Here is a 16,859-nt window from a genome sequence, read left to right as displayed (position 1 = left end):
TAAAAAACAGAATTTTCAGTATAAAATAAGGATGTGAAATCTACCCAACTATAAATAGATTATGATATTCTATCTATCTATCTATCTATCTATCTATCTATCTATCTATCTACCTACCTACCTATCTATCTATTTATCTATCTTTACTCCAAATGATAATAAAAATTTCACAAAATACATTAGAAAAAAAACAAAACAACTGGAGTGGATTAAGACTAAAGTGAGATGAAGTGACTGAAATATTAATACCTTCCAAGGATAAAATGTGTCGGTGTGTGTGTGTGTGTGTGTGTGTGTGTGTGTGCGTGTGTATGTGATTGTTTTCTACTGTATTTCAACTTGTGTTTTTACAAACTTTGTACTTCATCCTAGTATTTTTATACTTGAGAATTGCATTAAATATTGTTTTTCTTTCCTATGTATCTACATCTTATCTTGTTCTATGTACCATAGAAACAACAAACAAGATATCAAAGTCTGTATTTTTAACTGTTTCTTTAAAACATACTTTTGTGTAAGAAAATTAAAATGGCTTACTTGATCAGGGCTACTGCATTTGTGCAAGTTGTCACTGTACACGTTTATAATATCTGTGAATAGCACCTCCTAGAGGTGTGCAATGCAAAACCGGCCTGGCTGCACACCTCTCTGCCCAGCCATTGATAGTCTGTCATATTTTCCTTTGATGTCATTTGTTGAACATTTCTGAAGATTATGGCACACCCTGTACTACAAAGCAAGAACAAAGCATGCCCACTAAAGAGATAATACCAGCCTTTGGCTCTGAAGTTGAAAGTCTTTGGCAGGTACAGTTCCATGCCTGGGATCCCACTACACTTAACTGAATATTCTACTATATCTAAGAGCAACACCATTTATGTATTCATTAATTTACTCACTTAAGTATATATCATATATGAAACCTTGGTCTAGGAATATAAACACTAAAACAGTTCTTGCCTGAAGGTTCTTAGAATATAGGAGGACAGAGATATGGAAAGAAATAATTAAAATGCATTATTATAACTGCAAACAAATGGACATGCACAGGCTAATAAGGAAGAACAGTGGATGATTACCTAAGCCATTACAGTATATAATTACCTAAGTGTCAATGAAAGTTTCTTAGGGAAATATCACCTTAGAGAAATGCCAAAGAGTGAGTAGAAATTAGTCAGGTAAAGTTGAACTAATTAAAAACATTCCAGACAGATGTCTAAGCATAGAAACAGAAGGGAAACCTGACACTGTTTCTTAAGGTTACTCTAGACTATAATAAATTATGACAATTATTAGTACTGATGCCTTGTTTATTTGGCAGAAAGTTCAATTGTCCCTCGGTGTCCATTTTTCTTCTGCTTTCTTTAAAAATGGAATCCCCGAATTTTAGCTAGACACTTGGCTGGTCAGCTAAAAACTCCATTTCCCAGTCTCCCTTGCAACCAGGCTTGGATGTATGACTGAGTTGTACCAGTGGTATAAGTGCAGAAGTGAATTGTGTCATTTCCAGGCCATGTCTTCAAAGGGAAAGGGGCATGACTTTTCCATTCCTTTTCTCTCTTTAATGCTATCTGGAATTGTAATGGATGGGTCATAACTAGAGCAGCTACCTTAGAGTCACTAGATTAAAACTGCATACCAAGGATGACTGAAGAACAAGATAGGAGGAGACTGGATCCTCAGCACGACAGAGTTACAGCAGCAGCCCTGGACTGTCACGTCAGAGACACGAAATGAATTTCTATCTTGTTTAAGGTGCTGTTATTTTGAGGTCTTTGCTAGAGCTGCCTTTCCTGATTCTGAGTTAATAGATGCAAAATATTTTTTTAAAAAGTAATTCACATTTATTTTCATACTATTCCTGTTAGTGTACTAGAACTCCTGACATACCTCAGAATCTTACTGGCAGGTCTATTATTTTGGGGATTGTAAAGTGACACTAAATAAGTCTTTGGTTATGGATAAGATCATGTTAGCTATACAATAAACCTTTTGAATAATGACTGTAGATTCTGGGACATAGGCAATTAATTTCATAGATCTTTCAAAAAATAACTTGGAAGTATGAATTCATTTAGTGACTTAATTCAGTCATATATATATATATATATATATATATATATATATATATATGCTGTGTTTCTCTGAAAATAAGACCTAGCCAGATCAATCATCAGCTCTAATGCCTCTTTTGGAGCAAACATTAATATAAGTAAAATAAGACCTGGTCTTATTTTACTATAATACAAGACCGGTTATAATATAATATAATATAATATAATATAATATAATATAATATAATATAGTATAATATAATATTAAAGACTGGGTCTTATATTAATATTTGCTCCAAAAGACGCATTAGAGCTGATTGTCCGGCTAGGTATTATTTTCAGGGAAACACGATATGAATGAATATATATATATATATTCATATCGTGTTTCCCTGAAAATACATGCAAATATATACATATACATATACATGTATATATACATATATATGTGTGTATATATATATATGTGTGTGTGTGTCATATACGTGTTTCCCTGAAAATATATATACATATATACATAATCGTGTTTCCCTGACACACACACATATATATACATATATACATATCGTGTTTCCTTGAAAATATGTATATATGTGTGTCTATATATATATTGTGTTTCCCTGAAAATAAGACCTAGCTGGACAATATATACATATATATATATATATATACATATATATATATATATATATATATATACACATATACACATATATACATGTATATATATATGTATATATGATAATGAATGCTGCAGTTCAACTAAAAACACTGACTTCAAAGTTAACCACTTATAATATATTCTTAATTAGAAATGTGATGCATTTTAATGACATAAATGCCTCACTTAATGTTTCAAATACAGTTGTGTCTGATGTATTACTAATTTTGCAGGAATAAATTAAGACAGCAAATGTTATGACTTTGCATGCTGAACACTATACACTATCAAAATAATTCAATCTAGTACAGGAACAAATTATAGTTCTTTAGTAGAGGCAGAGATTTCACTAGTCATGATTCAAAAGCAATTAAGTAGCTATCTGCTTTAAAAAGACTGTGCTCCCTTTATCCTGGAGCAATGGAAAATGAATCACTGTTTTGAATTTTAAATTATGAGGTATTCCCTGTCAGTCAATAAAACATTGTACTTAAATAAATGTGATTTTAATATAAAAATGTGGTTTTATTTTATAATAAAATTGATAATAGATTGTTTTTTGCTTATTTGATATACCCTTCTGTAATTATCCACTATTTATACACATGGCATTATAAACATTTTTTCTTAGAAACAATTTAATATTCTGATGTCAGCTCATTTAACCTCAATCCTAAAAACAAAATTAGTATCATTTGATAAAAGTGAAAAGCCATCACCACATTAGTACAAGAGATATTACGTATGCTGGTGAGTTGGCCAGACTTTCATGTTAGTGAGACATCACTTTTTAGATCAAACTGAAATCCTACACAGTGAATCGAGTTTTCTCTAAATTTAACAATATAAATTTAAATGTTTGCCCATTTCAAGGATTCTGTGATGCAAGTGAAAGAAGGGAAAAACCTGGAAAGGCTGCGAAAGTCTTGAAAAATCTTAATTTGGAGGCTGAAATGAAAGGTATTCTCTTATTGATACTTAAACAATATACTAAATGTATTCCCTAAAAGAACTTTCCAGGCACTCAGACATACATAACCTGATTCTCCCCTCTCCCTGGCCCCCAGGAGTCACTCCTCTTCACATCTTCCTCCCAAGATTGAATAATATGCATAATATCTTCATTTTTATTTCCATACTTGAGGACATATCACAGACATGATGTTGTGCCAAAAGCTGTTAATGAAGGACTTGCCAAAGACTTTCTGTGTGCTCACTGGATTTTTTTTTTTTTTTAATCAGAATTCTGTCTAAACAAATTCAACATTAAATGACAAGCTGGAATGATGAACTCCTGCTCATAACAAATACAGTCTTCCAGCCCATAAGCATCACACGCTATGGCACAGAAGTTTTGCAGTGGATGTACTTGAACTAGAGAGGACAGTGTAATACCTAAGCAAGCATTCTGGGGTGAGCTGAGGGATGACTGTAAACAGAGTAGGCATCAGAAATGCTATAAAGCACAAATTCAAATATGACATGGCAGAGCTATAAAGTGCTAGCAATCAGCCATGGCAGTCAGCCTACTGCTCTCACAATTGGGGTGGAAATCTCCCAGACAGAGTCACAAATGGTTATGGGTTCTGAAACTTTGGCTGCAGTAGTGATAAGCATCAAGGAGACATGGAAAGAACTGCAAGGCACATTAGGTCAGCATAACAGTGTTTCCAGAAACAGCACTTACAAATTGGGAGCAGAAAGAAAAAGATACTGGATTTCATATGTTAATGGTAAATTATCACTTTAACTCTATAAACTACCAGTATAATCAATGTGAATGATTTGCTGCTACTTGGAAATACGATGCACTGTCAGTACTCTAATTTGACATAAATTCAACATGCGTATTAGCACATATATATCCTCAGGTCACTATTGAACAGCACCTGCTTGTTGAATCCCCCCTCACACTGTTTCTTAAAGAAAAACAATGAAAAATACTGAAACAAATAACCTTACAATGAAGGGATATTAAATATTTCTGTAACTTAACACCATCAATTATTTTGGCAGTTAAAATATAAACTATTTAATGGAAATGTAATACTAGGACAGATATTTTAAATAGTTAAGAGCACTTGATTCAGATTTTGTTTACTAAAGTAAGGATTCTCAGTTTGGTAACTTAAAGTAATTCAGTTCAGCTAATTTTTATTGAAAGTCTAATATTTGCAGGCACTGAACTAGGCAATGGGCATGTGGAAATATATATCGGTTAGCTCGTTCTAAACATCTTTCTGATTGGATCTAATAACTTACAATATATTTTATTTCAATGTAATTAAAACCCTCCTGCAACTATATTAAAATACTAAACAGTTAAATTAATCCAAAGCTAAATTTCTTACATACATATGTGTATACCTGTGTATTCATATTCGTAATTGTGTGTGTATGTCTGTGTGTGTGTTCACCCAGTTGTAGTAACCATGTTTGCAGGATGCATGAACAGGTATAATGATCTTCCTGTCATTTGAACCAAAACATTTTTCATTTATTGTCACCAAGGTTTTCTATGCTTGAATTTTTAAGGGATTATGAGAAGTAATCCATGGGTCCCTAGTGTTATAAATACGAAGAACTTTCTTAATACTACTTGTTAGATGAGGTGTTCTAGACAGACCACTGTGTAGTAAACATGGGCGGGGGGATAAAGAAAACAGGGGGAGGTTCCAAGGCAAACCTGATCTATTCAGGTACTGTGACCCCCAGATCTCTTCTCTTCCCTAGTTTCATCCCCTTTCTTTTTGGGGTGAGAAACAAGAATTTGTGTCCTGCTCAATTCTTTACTATTTGCATAATATTGGGCAATTCACTTCCTTAACCTTCCAACTTTACGCTGTCTTATCTTACTACCTTCTGTGTTGTTTTCACCTAATGTTACTGTCGTTAAAATCCATACTACTCTCACTGTCATACACTTGGCTTGTTTTGTATATTTACTTATTTATTCATCTATTTCTGGCAAACTGTGATGGTGTGTTGTTTTACCAATGAATACATACAATTAATAATAAAAACAAGTGCCTATGAGATTTTAACAGAGCTCATTAGGATTTTCTTCAGAGGCCAGCACAAATTTCAGGAAACCAACAAGGTCAGAACAGCACAGGCATATTTCTTGGTCTTGTCAGACCATCCTACATAGGTGGTCTGATGGAGGTAAAACAAAACAAAACAAAACAAAACAAGCAAACAAAAAAGCACAACAGTGACCCAGTAGAAGCACAGAAGAATTTTGAAGTCAAAATATTTGTGATCTTCGAGGATGTCTGAGATAGTCTACTCCTAAAACAGCTGAACTGTTTTCCTTGTTTTATTCCTTATGCCCCAGACACTTTATAATAGGTCCTTTGGTTTGCGTCCTTATGGTTTTCTATAATAGTAAAATAATAAGAGTCCTTATTTAAGTATAATATTCTCCTGTTACTTTTTAATACAAGTAAGAAAGATTTTCCTTACACATCATTGGAAGCATTATCATTCTACACTAGAGCCGATTTTGTTTTCCCAGGGTCAGAAATATAGGATACATGGGGTTCTATAATACACTAACATTATTTTTTTTTTGTCCATCCATTGTCACACATAGCAAAGACTTAAAACTTTAAAATAAAGACAAACTAAAACAAATTAAAAGTTAAAAATACATAAAATACATTAATTCATAAAAATTGCTGGTAAAATTTACTTGTAAATATGGATATAACAGGTTTATTGTTTTATCATTATTTGTCTATGAATTTATCACCTAAGAGACAATGACTTCATTGAGGGCAAGTATTTGTCTTACCCATTATTTTTATCCTCAGTAACCAACACAGTTCACAGGACACTTCTTAAAATATGTTTACAATATAAATGTATATTTAATAAATTCAGTATAAAACAGGTTAAAATATATTTGCTAAGTAAACAAATTAATGAAAAAAGACACACATTTAATGATAAAAGTATGAATGTCCCAGGTACATTCAATTTCAGGGACATGTGTAGATTATCTTCGGATGAGAATGGGAATTGGTTCTCTGTCTGTCACCTTGGATGTAGTCCTTGGATTTCCTACATTAATCACTCTTTGTGTTAAGGGACTGATGGCACAAGTTAAATGAAATCTGATGGTAAATGAGAGCTGATGGTGGTAACACCCAAACCATCATTAACTGTTAGAATTTTAATCCAATTAAGTAAATGAATGGATGTAAGAATAAACAAGTGATCATGAAAGAATGTTCCCGGCACCACTATATCATTAACTAATCACATATATGGCATGTACTAATTCTGGAGAAATTGATATTACTATGAACTGAACAGTATCCTTCCAAAGTTCATACATTGAAGCTCTAACCCTAAAATTGCTAGTATCTGGAGATGGCATCTATTCGAGGTAATCAGGTCATGAGGATGCAGCATTCATGATAAGATTAGTGCCCTTATAAGAAGAGATATGAAAGTATTTCTCTGCTGTGTGAGAACAAAGCAAGAAGAGAGCTGTGTACCAGCTAGAAAGAGGGCTTCACCAGAAACTGAGTTGTTATGCTCCTTGATCTTAGACTTTCCAGCCTCCAGAACTGTGAGAAATAAATGTCTGTTGTTTAAGCTGCCCAGTCTTTGGTATTTTGTTCTAGTAGCCCAACCTGATTAAAACAGATACCTATCAGAACCCAGAGAGAATGATCAGTTAATTGCAGTTAGCCAGGTGAGGCCCTGATGTTGACACATCTCTGGAAAGAACAGCAGGGAGATCATCATGGTTAGATCTTAGTGTCCCACAATAAAATAAGACATAAGAGATAAAGAGGACCACACCTTTGATTTTAGGAAACAATCTATCATTGAGGAGGAGAAAAAATTTAAAGATATAAGGACAGATTTCATGTTCAACACAAAAGAAAAAGAAAGAGTACATAAAACTGTAAATAAATTTGGGTTAATGATATAAATACAAACATACACATTTAAAATAAGAATGAAAAAACAAGAGTGATAATAGACTTCATAAATTGAAGGAAAATATAGAAAACGCAGAATAATAATTTAAATGGGCATTAGACAGCCTCTTACAAACACACCATGTCTAATTTTTGGTTTTATAGACTTGATGCTTTGACATTTACATTTCCCCTTACATTATAGATATTTGTTATCCATGGATTATAAATATAGACTTATTTCAAGATGATGAATTTAAACATATTGAGGGTGTTGAGCATTTAAACTAGAGAATTAGGATTTTATTCTACACATTGCCAAGACTGAAAAGCCATTATTTATGCTCTTTTGAACCATGGGGTGTCCTCTGAACCATGGGTCTGTGAGAATAGTGCCAACTTTTAAAGTAGAAAATCGTTGTTATTTAGAATCCCAGAGCTCACAGCTGTGCAAAGATGTAAACAGCTTCATGAGACCTGACAGAGTGCCTCACAAGAGTGATCTGCCACCATGGGGGATGCTTGCTTTTCACCTCTGGAAAAATGCTCTGAGAAGGAAGAAGGCAGGACTGCTATGACCATGTCTAGAATAGGAGACATCTTGGGATGCTGAAAGCAAATTATATACAAGTGCTTCAAATTAAAGAGGTTTTTTCTTGTTTTATTCTGAAAAATCAATACTGTCAATAGGAAAAATAATCAAAGAAAAATAAATGTCCCCCCAAAAATGACCATAAAGTTGAGAATCAGAAGGTCACTTCACAGAAGAGTATTGTGAAGTGTTGAACTCTGAAGTTCATTTTCTTTGCCAAATGAAATACGTGCAGCTCTAATTTCATTTTTAAGAATCATGGGGGGTAGATGTAGGTAAACAGAGATGAAGGCAGATTCAGCATCTCAGCAAAATGTCATTTTCACTTGGTTTGACTAATGTCCCTAGTCAAGCTAGAGAAGCATTAATTTTAAACTGTCACTATTAAAAAGACAGTGTGACAATGAGAAAACAACAGTTGTTCCCACAGCCTCTTTGGAAATGTTTTTTTTGTAATATAGAGGGCAAATGTGAATTCAATCCAAAGACATCAGATCTCAATGGACAATGGTAAAATCTTATGTTTTGAACTTGAGGAAAAATAACATATTTTGTCCCATATAAGTATATGCATATTTTTTCAACTTTGGGATTAGGAAAGGGAATTTGCAAATAATTATATAGAGTTTATTACTCTAGAGTCTACAATGGCAAAACTATCTTTGGAAAGGAACAAACCAGAGCATATGGCAATATTTTATATAAAATTTTAAGAATTCCATACACTCACTCTCTCACACACACACATGTCATTATTACTGGCAAGGTAAAATTTCTTCAGAAAAATTTTCATAGATATGTAGTCAAAGTAGTTTTATGTGATGATTATCCTGTGTAGGTATTCAATATAGTTGTAAAGGAAGACAGCATGAGCTGTTTACCTTGGTTTCATAAGTGAATTCCATTTCTCCATCAGCATTACTTAATATTTATTGAAAGAATATAATAAATAAATTCTGGACCATTAACTAATCATTCACACAGTTTGTGTTGATGTTAGAAATATTGATGAACAAATACTAGATGATACTGTGAATCTCTTACAGGTATCTTACTTTTTATCGATACTTCAATCCCTCACTCCAAAGTCTTACATTACCAGGAGACATCCTCGTCTCCTACAAAATTCAATTTTGAACACTGTCTATTCAAATCCTTAAGGAATGAGCACTTTTTCAGGAAAACCTGGCTCCTCCTCTGATGTAGTCCCATGTAGTGAGCTGTGAAGACTTCTTGATTTATATCCCACCTCCTAGTCTACCCTCTCTGTAAATATAACCAAGTAAGCACTCCTGTTGTTTTTTTCTTCTATTTATTAAGCTAACACTCACGTAACATTTCAGGGGAAGCAAAGATGAATGAAATATGTCCTGGTCTTAAAGGAGTTTACAGTTGAGAATAGACAGTTATGAATATACATTAAACCACTGGCAGTGATAAAGACTTTCAGTTTCATTTATTTGAAAAATCTTCAGTGACATCATACAAACTATAAAGCCCATTCTCTTTTGTAATCCTCCAGCACCCATGCTTTTAAAACAATCTCCTCCTACATATACAACTTGAAAGTTTTTGAGGTGGAAAAGGCATGATTATTTTATTTTCCCTATCTCTGAAAATACTACTCTCTTTATCTGGATGTCCTTATCATATCTCCATGACTTTCTGAGATGTAACCACTTTTCAAAATCCAATTTTATGTCCTATAGTATCAAAATGTCTTTTTTGATTTTTAAAGTTACCATCTATACTTTCGACTGTAAACTCTATGTGTTTTTTTGTTTGTTTGTTTGTTCTTACCAATTAGTGGTACCTCTTACATTTTTAGCTACGTGTTTTACCTTAATATTTAAACCATCATCTCCTAAAGTCCATAATACAGTGTGATGTACACAGTATGTTCAGAAAACATTTGATGAATACATATCATTATTTCCCCATCAGGGATAAACCATGTCAGAGAATACCTGATCTGAGAGGGGCTGACTCGATCGATCGATCGATCGATCGATCGATAGATAGATAGATAGATAGATCTGTGCTCCCCAGAAGTAACATATATATATATATATATACACACACACAATAGAGATATAATATTGAGACATAAAGTGACTCACATATATATTACTTCTGAGGAACACAACAGAGACATAATATTGATGATAAAACTAAATCAAAACAAATTTCCAAAGGAAAATAGGAAAGATCTGATAGGAACTTTATGAACTCAAATCAGTTTGAGCACAAATCTAACATCTATGGAAAAGAAGTGGGTAAGCTAGTCAGGATATTAAGAGTATACGTGATTATTGGTCATCCCGGAGAGTTGGTTTAGAGTTGGCTTAACCTTAGATACTAAGATGAAGATGAGAGAGAATAATCCCCATACTGAGGCATAAGTAGGAAATCCCTTTATGGGAATCCCTTGTAGGGGGGCAAAATGAGAATCCTCCACTAAAGAAGCAGAGAATAGGGTAAAAACTTCTTCACAGAAGGTTTGAGGGTAACATCAGTGTTCCAGTTACTGTTTAACTGAGGTAGTCATATCAGAAGAGGAACAAGAAGTAGACCTGCTCAAGACGGATGTGGTGACCTGTGTAGTCATGACTGCATTAAGGATTGCTTCCAACAGCAGTAGCAGAACTAAACCTACACGGTAGAAGGGGAAGACAAGTCATTTTCACCAAGGGCCCGTTTTTATTTTATGTATTTCTACATACGTTCTTAATGAGGTACTATATCGTATATAGTCTTTTTGCAGTTTAGAGAATTGACTCAAATACTAAGGAATATAATGGTCATTCTTTTTAAAGTGACTGAGCCCTCATTTGAATGTAGAGCCCACAAATTCTTTCAATATCATTAACTTTAATTTTTTTAAGACTTGTGAACCCCTTACAGTATACATACTCTTCTGTGGCCTCATTATAATTTAAAAAATAATTACCCATTTTGTAAGGTAGAAGATAAATAACTGATAATATGAAAGTATATCAGATCAGCCTATTATAAAATTGTATTTCACATTTAATTTTAAATAAATACCTAACATAATTTACATTCTTTGTGTATAATACTAAACTCAATATTTCTTATATAGTAAATAATGCATATTACTTAATAGTCTTCTACCAATCTCTGAGGGTAGAAAAAATCATGATTTTTTTTTTTCAGTTGACTTTACTGATTATTTACATTTAACCATCTCCCTCTTCTTTTATGTTTGTAGAACATAATTTTTGTTTTTTTTTCTATCCACTCAGGGATGGTAAAACTATCCAACTCAGTGGTACATCCTAATCAATTAAAAAGCGTGATTTTTAGCACAATTCCCAAGAGTGACATGCTGATTTTCTAAACAGATTGAATTTAACTACATGCTACTTTACTGAACAAAAGATGACATTATGTGCTACATATTAATTTTTATCAAATAGTAAAATTACAGAATTATTATTTTTTATTTCCTATTAAATTGTTCTTCTTACGGTTATCCAATAGTCCAATGTGTGTATAAATTAAACAATACAAATCTAAGAATAAAACTAGTTAAAATTCAGTAACTTTCTAAACTACAACATCAAGTAAAGTCCTGCAGGGTGATTTTACTTGTATAGTAAGTAAAATGAAGTATTAGTGCAGTAAACACATTATAATGATTATTTTCTGTACTAGCTTTTAAAGAACAGAAAGTCAGACACGTGTGTGTGTGTGTGTGTGTGTGTGTGTGTGTGTGTGTGTTTTCCATAATGGCTGTACCAATTTACATTCCCACAGTGTACAAGGGTTGCCTTTTCTCTACATCCTCACTGAGATTTGTTATCTCTTGTCCTTTTAATAATTGGCATTCTAACAGGTATGAGGTTATGATATCTCATTGTAGCTTTGATTTGTATTTTCCTGATGATTGGAGATGTTGAGCACATTTTCATAAACCCGTTGGCTATCTAGATGTAGGTGTTTTTCACTGTTTTTTTTTTTTTTTTTTTTTTTGAAAATGTCTATTCAGGTTCTTTTTCCATTTGTAAATTGAGTTATTTATTTATTTATTTATTTATTTATTTATTTATTTATTTATTTTGCTATTGAAGTGTATAAGTTTCTTGTATACTTTGCACATTAAGCCATTATTAGATACATGGTTTGCAAACATTTTTTTTTTCCGTTCTGTGGGTTGACATTTTGTTGATTATTTCATTTATTATGCATTATCTTTTTAGGTGAATGAAGCCCCACCTACCTATTTTTGTTTTTGTTGACTTTCCTTTTCGTGTCAAATACAAAAATGATTGCCAAGACTGATGTCAAGGTGTTTACCCCTATTTTATTCTAAGTTATATGGTTTGGGGTCTTATGTTCAAGTCTTTTTGAGTTAATTTTTGTTAAGTCTTGGTTTGTGGCCTAACATGATCCTGGAGAATGTTTTGTGTGTGCTTGTCCATTTTGTATAAAATATAGTTCAGGTCCAGTATTTCCTTATTGATGACCTATTAATTGTTGAAAATGTGATACTGAAATCTCCTACCATTGTATTGTATTTCTCCCTTTAGGTCCATTACAATTTGTTTTATAGATTTAGGTCCTCTGATGCTGAGTGCACATATATGTACTACTGTTATTTCATCTTGATCAATTTTGTCTCTATCTTTATATAATCATTTTCCTTTCTCATTACAGTTTTGACTTAAAGTTTATGTTGTCTGATCTAAGTATAGCTACCTCTGTTCTCTTCTTGTTTCCACTTGTATAGATTCTTTTTATCCCTTACTTTCAGCCAATATCTGTCTTTAAAGCTGAAATGAGAGTCTTGTAGGCAGCATATAGTTTTTCTTCTTTTAATCCACTCAGGCATTCTATATCCTTTGATAAGAAAATTTAGTCCATTTACATTTAAAGTAATATTGATAAGTGTGGCCCTAGTACTGGCATTTTGTTAATTGTTTTCTAGGTGTTTTGTAGATCCTTTCTTCCTTTCTTGCATTTTGCTTTGTGATTTACAGGGGCTCTTCATCAGGGAAGTCTGAGGCACCTGTGCTGGTCATTGTTTTTCTCAGTGACACATGCCACTGGGGTCCTCTTTGCAGCAGTCTGTTAGAGTGAGTACACATTGGGGTCCTCAGTGATGCAAGTTATAGGAAATCCACAGTGTCCGCAAAGGCTGTTGAGGTCCTCACTGGCAAAGGCTGCTGGAGTACTCTCTCTGTAAGAGCAGGCCACTGGGAACTGCAATCACTCCTGTATGGCTGATACTGCTAGCCTTCCCTTTTTCCTTGTTTTTAGTATCTCCAGATGTCTCAGCTATGCCAGTCTCTGGGTATGGTGAAACTAAAGTAGGTCCTTCCAAAAGGCTGGGAAATCTGATTGCCTACCCTGCTTTCCTTTTCTGAGTGAGGGGAACTCTCTCATACTGAAAACTTCCCTCTTACTGCTGAGCACTATGGACCTGGGGCATGGGATGCAACAGGCAAAATGAAATTGTTCTCGTTACTCTTTTTGTGCAGGTAATCTCAATTTCTTATTTATTTATTTTAAGTAACTAATTAATTTATTTTTGCTCCTCTGTGTTGCTGAAACTTCTGAAGTGGACTCCTGTGCACTCCCATAGCAGTTTTTGTTCATGGATAGCTGTCTAATTATTATTCTTTTGGGGGGAACAGAGACTGAAGTCTCCTACAATGTTATCTTGCTGATGTCACTGGTTGTGAGGTTTCAATCCACTTAAATGAATGTTTTAAAGTATGACAAAATAAAATATTAGATAGGCAGAATTATTATTGTTATTATTATTATTTCAATTCTTGAGTGGGATGGGGCTGACATTAATGAACTAGGTGAAGGAGACAATGTAAACTTTAAAAAAGAAATATAAAAACCTCATCATAAAAGTCCAGAATTCATTTTTAATACTCTGGCAAGTTATTTCCCGGTAAAATACTAGGCTATATCAAAGTACAAAATGTAGTCTTTCTTTCTCTCTCTTGAAATGTTTTTCATTTCATACTACCACATGAGGTCACTATATAGGATTTGCCTACACTGGCTCCCAGGCTAGAGGGCTGGTTGAAAATAACTCTTTTAGAAATGATATTGTCTGCATCTGCCAGTATTGTTGGAGCAGTTGGCCCTGTTTTCTCTACTGGAGGATTGAGTTTTGAAAAAAAAAGAAAAGAAAAACATTACATTTACATAGGAAAATATCAATCGGCAACATTAGTGGAACATAAATGGATTAAAAACATCTTTTATGCCTTACATCTAAGTTCTTTTCAGTCACTTTGTATTCTCAATTTGAAGTGTGTGCCATTTTAATGCCATCTCATTGTGCCCTAGAAAAACTCTGCTTTATCATTTCCTTCTTTTCTTCTTTTATGATAATGTGCCTGAAGATAGGAAATGGTTCTTTTTAAATGACATCTAATGACATTAGTTCTCAACCTCAGTATCTCAGAAGAGAGGGTAACATGATACCTTTTCAAAAATAAAATCAAAGGGATAATTGGAACAGTAAAAAGATGTTTCCTGTGTAATATACCCGTGAAAATGAAAATCAAATTTTGAAAACTCAAAAGAAATATAATACACATGGGGCAATAAGCAGATCCAACAATATTGTAGAAAACCTTTTGACTGAGTGTTTTCCCTATTTCTATATTCTGACTTGCCAAGATTGAAGAAATCAAAGTGAACCGTGACCTTACAATAACTTTTCAGGATACACAGGCTGCATTTCCCTAATATCGTAGCTATCTGAGTAGCAGATTAGTATAATTCCCATAATTTTAATACTCTAGCTATTTAGCACATTTTTTTCTACTCCCAGCCATGGATAGCTCAAGGCACACCTATGACATTCAGGCCCAGAGCACTCTCTGGAATTCCTGATCTTCCTGAGTTAAGGATTGTTCAAGTTATGTTTCTAACTTGACAAAGTTTGCTTGGTTCCCACAAGATCATATATATCCTTGTATATGCAACCATCATAACAACTAACATTTACTGAGTACTCACTTTGTGCCAGGTAATAAGTATTCTAAGCATATATGTGTGAATACTTCATTTAATCCTACAGCCATCCTATGATGAAAGCACTACTCCAACTCAATTTTACAGATGAGGAAACTGAGGCATACAAGATTCATGAAAAGGCCATGCTCACCCACCTAGCTAATGACAGAGCAAAACTGTAAATGCAGCCAGTCTGGCTCCAGGGCTTGTCTTCCTCACTCAGCTCTGCTCTGTTCACTGGACCAGATGCTGCCTCTTGTAGGATAAGGTCATTTCCCCTACCTGAAGCAGGATAGAGCGCTCAGGGATTTTTATCAAGATCCTCCAGGTGATTCTGCACAGATGTTAATTTCCCTTCTGTTAGTTGTTAAGATGGGGTGTGGGGAGGGGGGGAAGTGAGGACTGGGATTAATAAGGAGCCAGGTCTTTCATTATTTACCCACTTAAGAAAGATTGCTTTTGACTGATCATAATTCCTTTCCCCCAATTCAAAATGTATTACTATTTGACTTGGCTATGGAAAAAATACAGCAGAGTTTTCTTATTATTTTTGTTGACTTCCTTAATTGGCAGTTTACTCCAAAAGTTACATACACAGACACCCACATCTACTTTAAGTTTTCTCTGTTTTCCTTTAAAATTATGTAGAACTGAAAGTGTAATTTGAAGAAGAGACAAATTGGTATGTTGTGCACTTGCAAATAGTTTTGTTTCTAAATGTGAAAAGTGGTTGTGTTCCTCAAATTGTTTGCTTATACCTCTTGAAAACAGCTTTTCTAGGGAACTTTTGCATTTGTTTGTTGGTTGGTTGGTTGACATTTATTTATTTTTGAACAGAGGGAGCATTCATTGGGGAAGGGGAGGAAAGGATTTCATTTCAGTGCTAATGGTCTAAATACTAGCCTAGTTTTTTGTTTGTTTGTTTTGGGTGCTCTCTTCACAAATATTTTACTACATATGTAGGGAAAAAATATTTGAAAGCAAATGAAACAACTCAATTCAGGCATACTTATATTTTCAAAACACTGTCTCAGTAGCAATTAAAATACATTGTCCTGAAAATGATACTTTATATACAGGCATGATTAGATTAACTATTATAATACTCACTGGAATTATTTTAAAAGTCAGAAAACAATTTTTTTTTAACTGATTATATTGTCATGGTATTTGCTTAGCTAAGTACACCGACAAGATTTATAACTACAATGACTTACAGGACATATCTTGATATTACTACTATAGTATTTAATTTTGCTGTTCTTTTCACTTTGATTCGACACTAGGTATTTACGTTTAAAATATTTCCCCAAAAAGGTAACATTTTTTTTAGAGGATGGTCCTTTAGATAAATCTTTGAATATGATGACACTGATGATGATGATAAAAGCAGTCATTTGTTGTATTTTGCTATTGTATTTAGCTATATAGACATTTCCTCATTCAATCTTCCAACAACTCTATGGATTAGACATTATTATCCCTTTTCACAGACAAAGAAAATGAGGTTTACAGGGATTAAATCAATTAACAAGGATGGTCCCATGAAGAAGTAGTTGAATCATGATTTAAATCAGGGTCTTTATGATCCTAAAGTCCTTGCTCTT

At 33.5% G+C, this 16,859-nt stretch overlaps 1 protein-coding gene across 13 annotated transcripts in view; it reads right to left on the bottom strand.

The window, feature by feature from the left end:
• The window catches only part of TENM3 (teneurin transmembrane protein 3), a 2,441,918-nt gene that overhangs the window by 1,926,211 nt on the left and 498,848 nt on the right, over positions 1-16,859 (bottom strand). The window lies entirely within an intron of this gene.

This window comes from Rhinolophus sinicus, chromosome 16, assembly GCF_057876585.1.
Source record: "Rhinolophus sinicus isolate RSI-liver-muscle chromosome 16, RSI-T2T, whole genome shotgun sequence".
Taxonomy (NCBI): domain Eukaryota; kingdom Metazoa; phylum Chordata; class Mammalia; order Chiroptera; family Rhinolophidae; genus Rhinolophus; species Rhinolophus sinicus.
The sequence above is the reverse complement of the archived record's forward strand: the minus strand, read 5'-3'. Positions and strand labels throughout refer to the sequence as shown.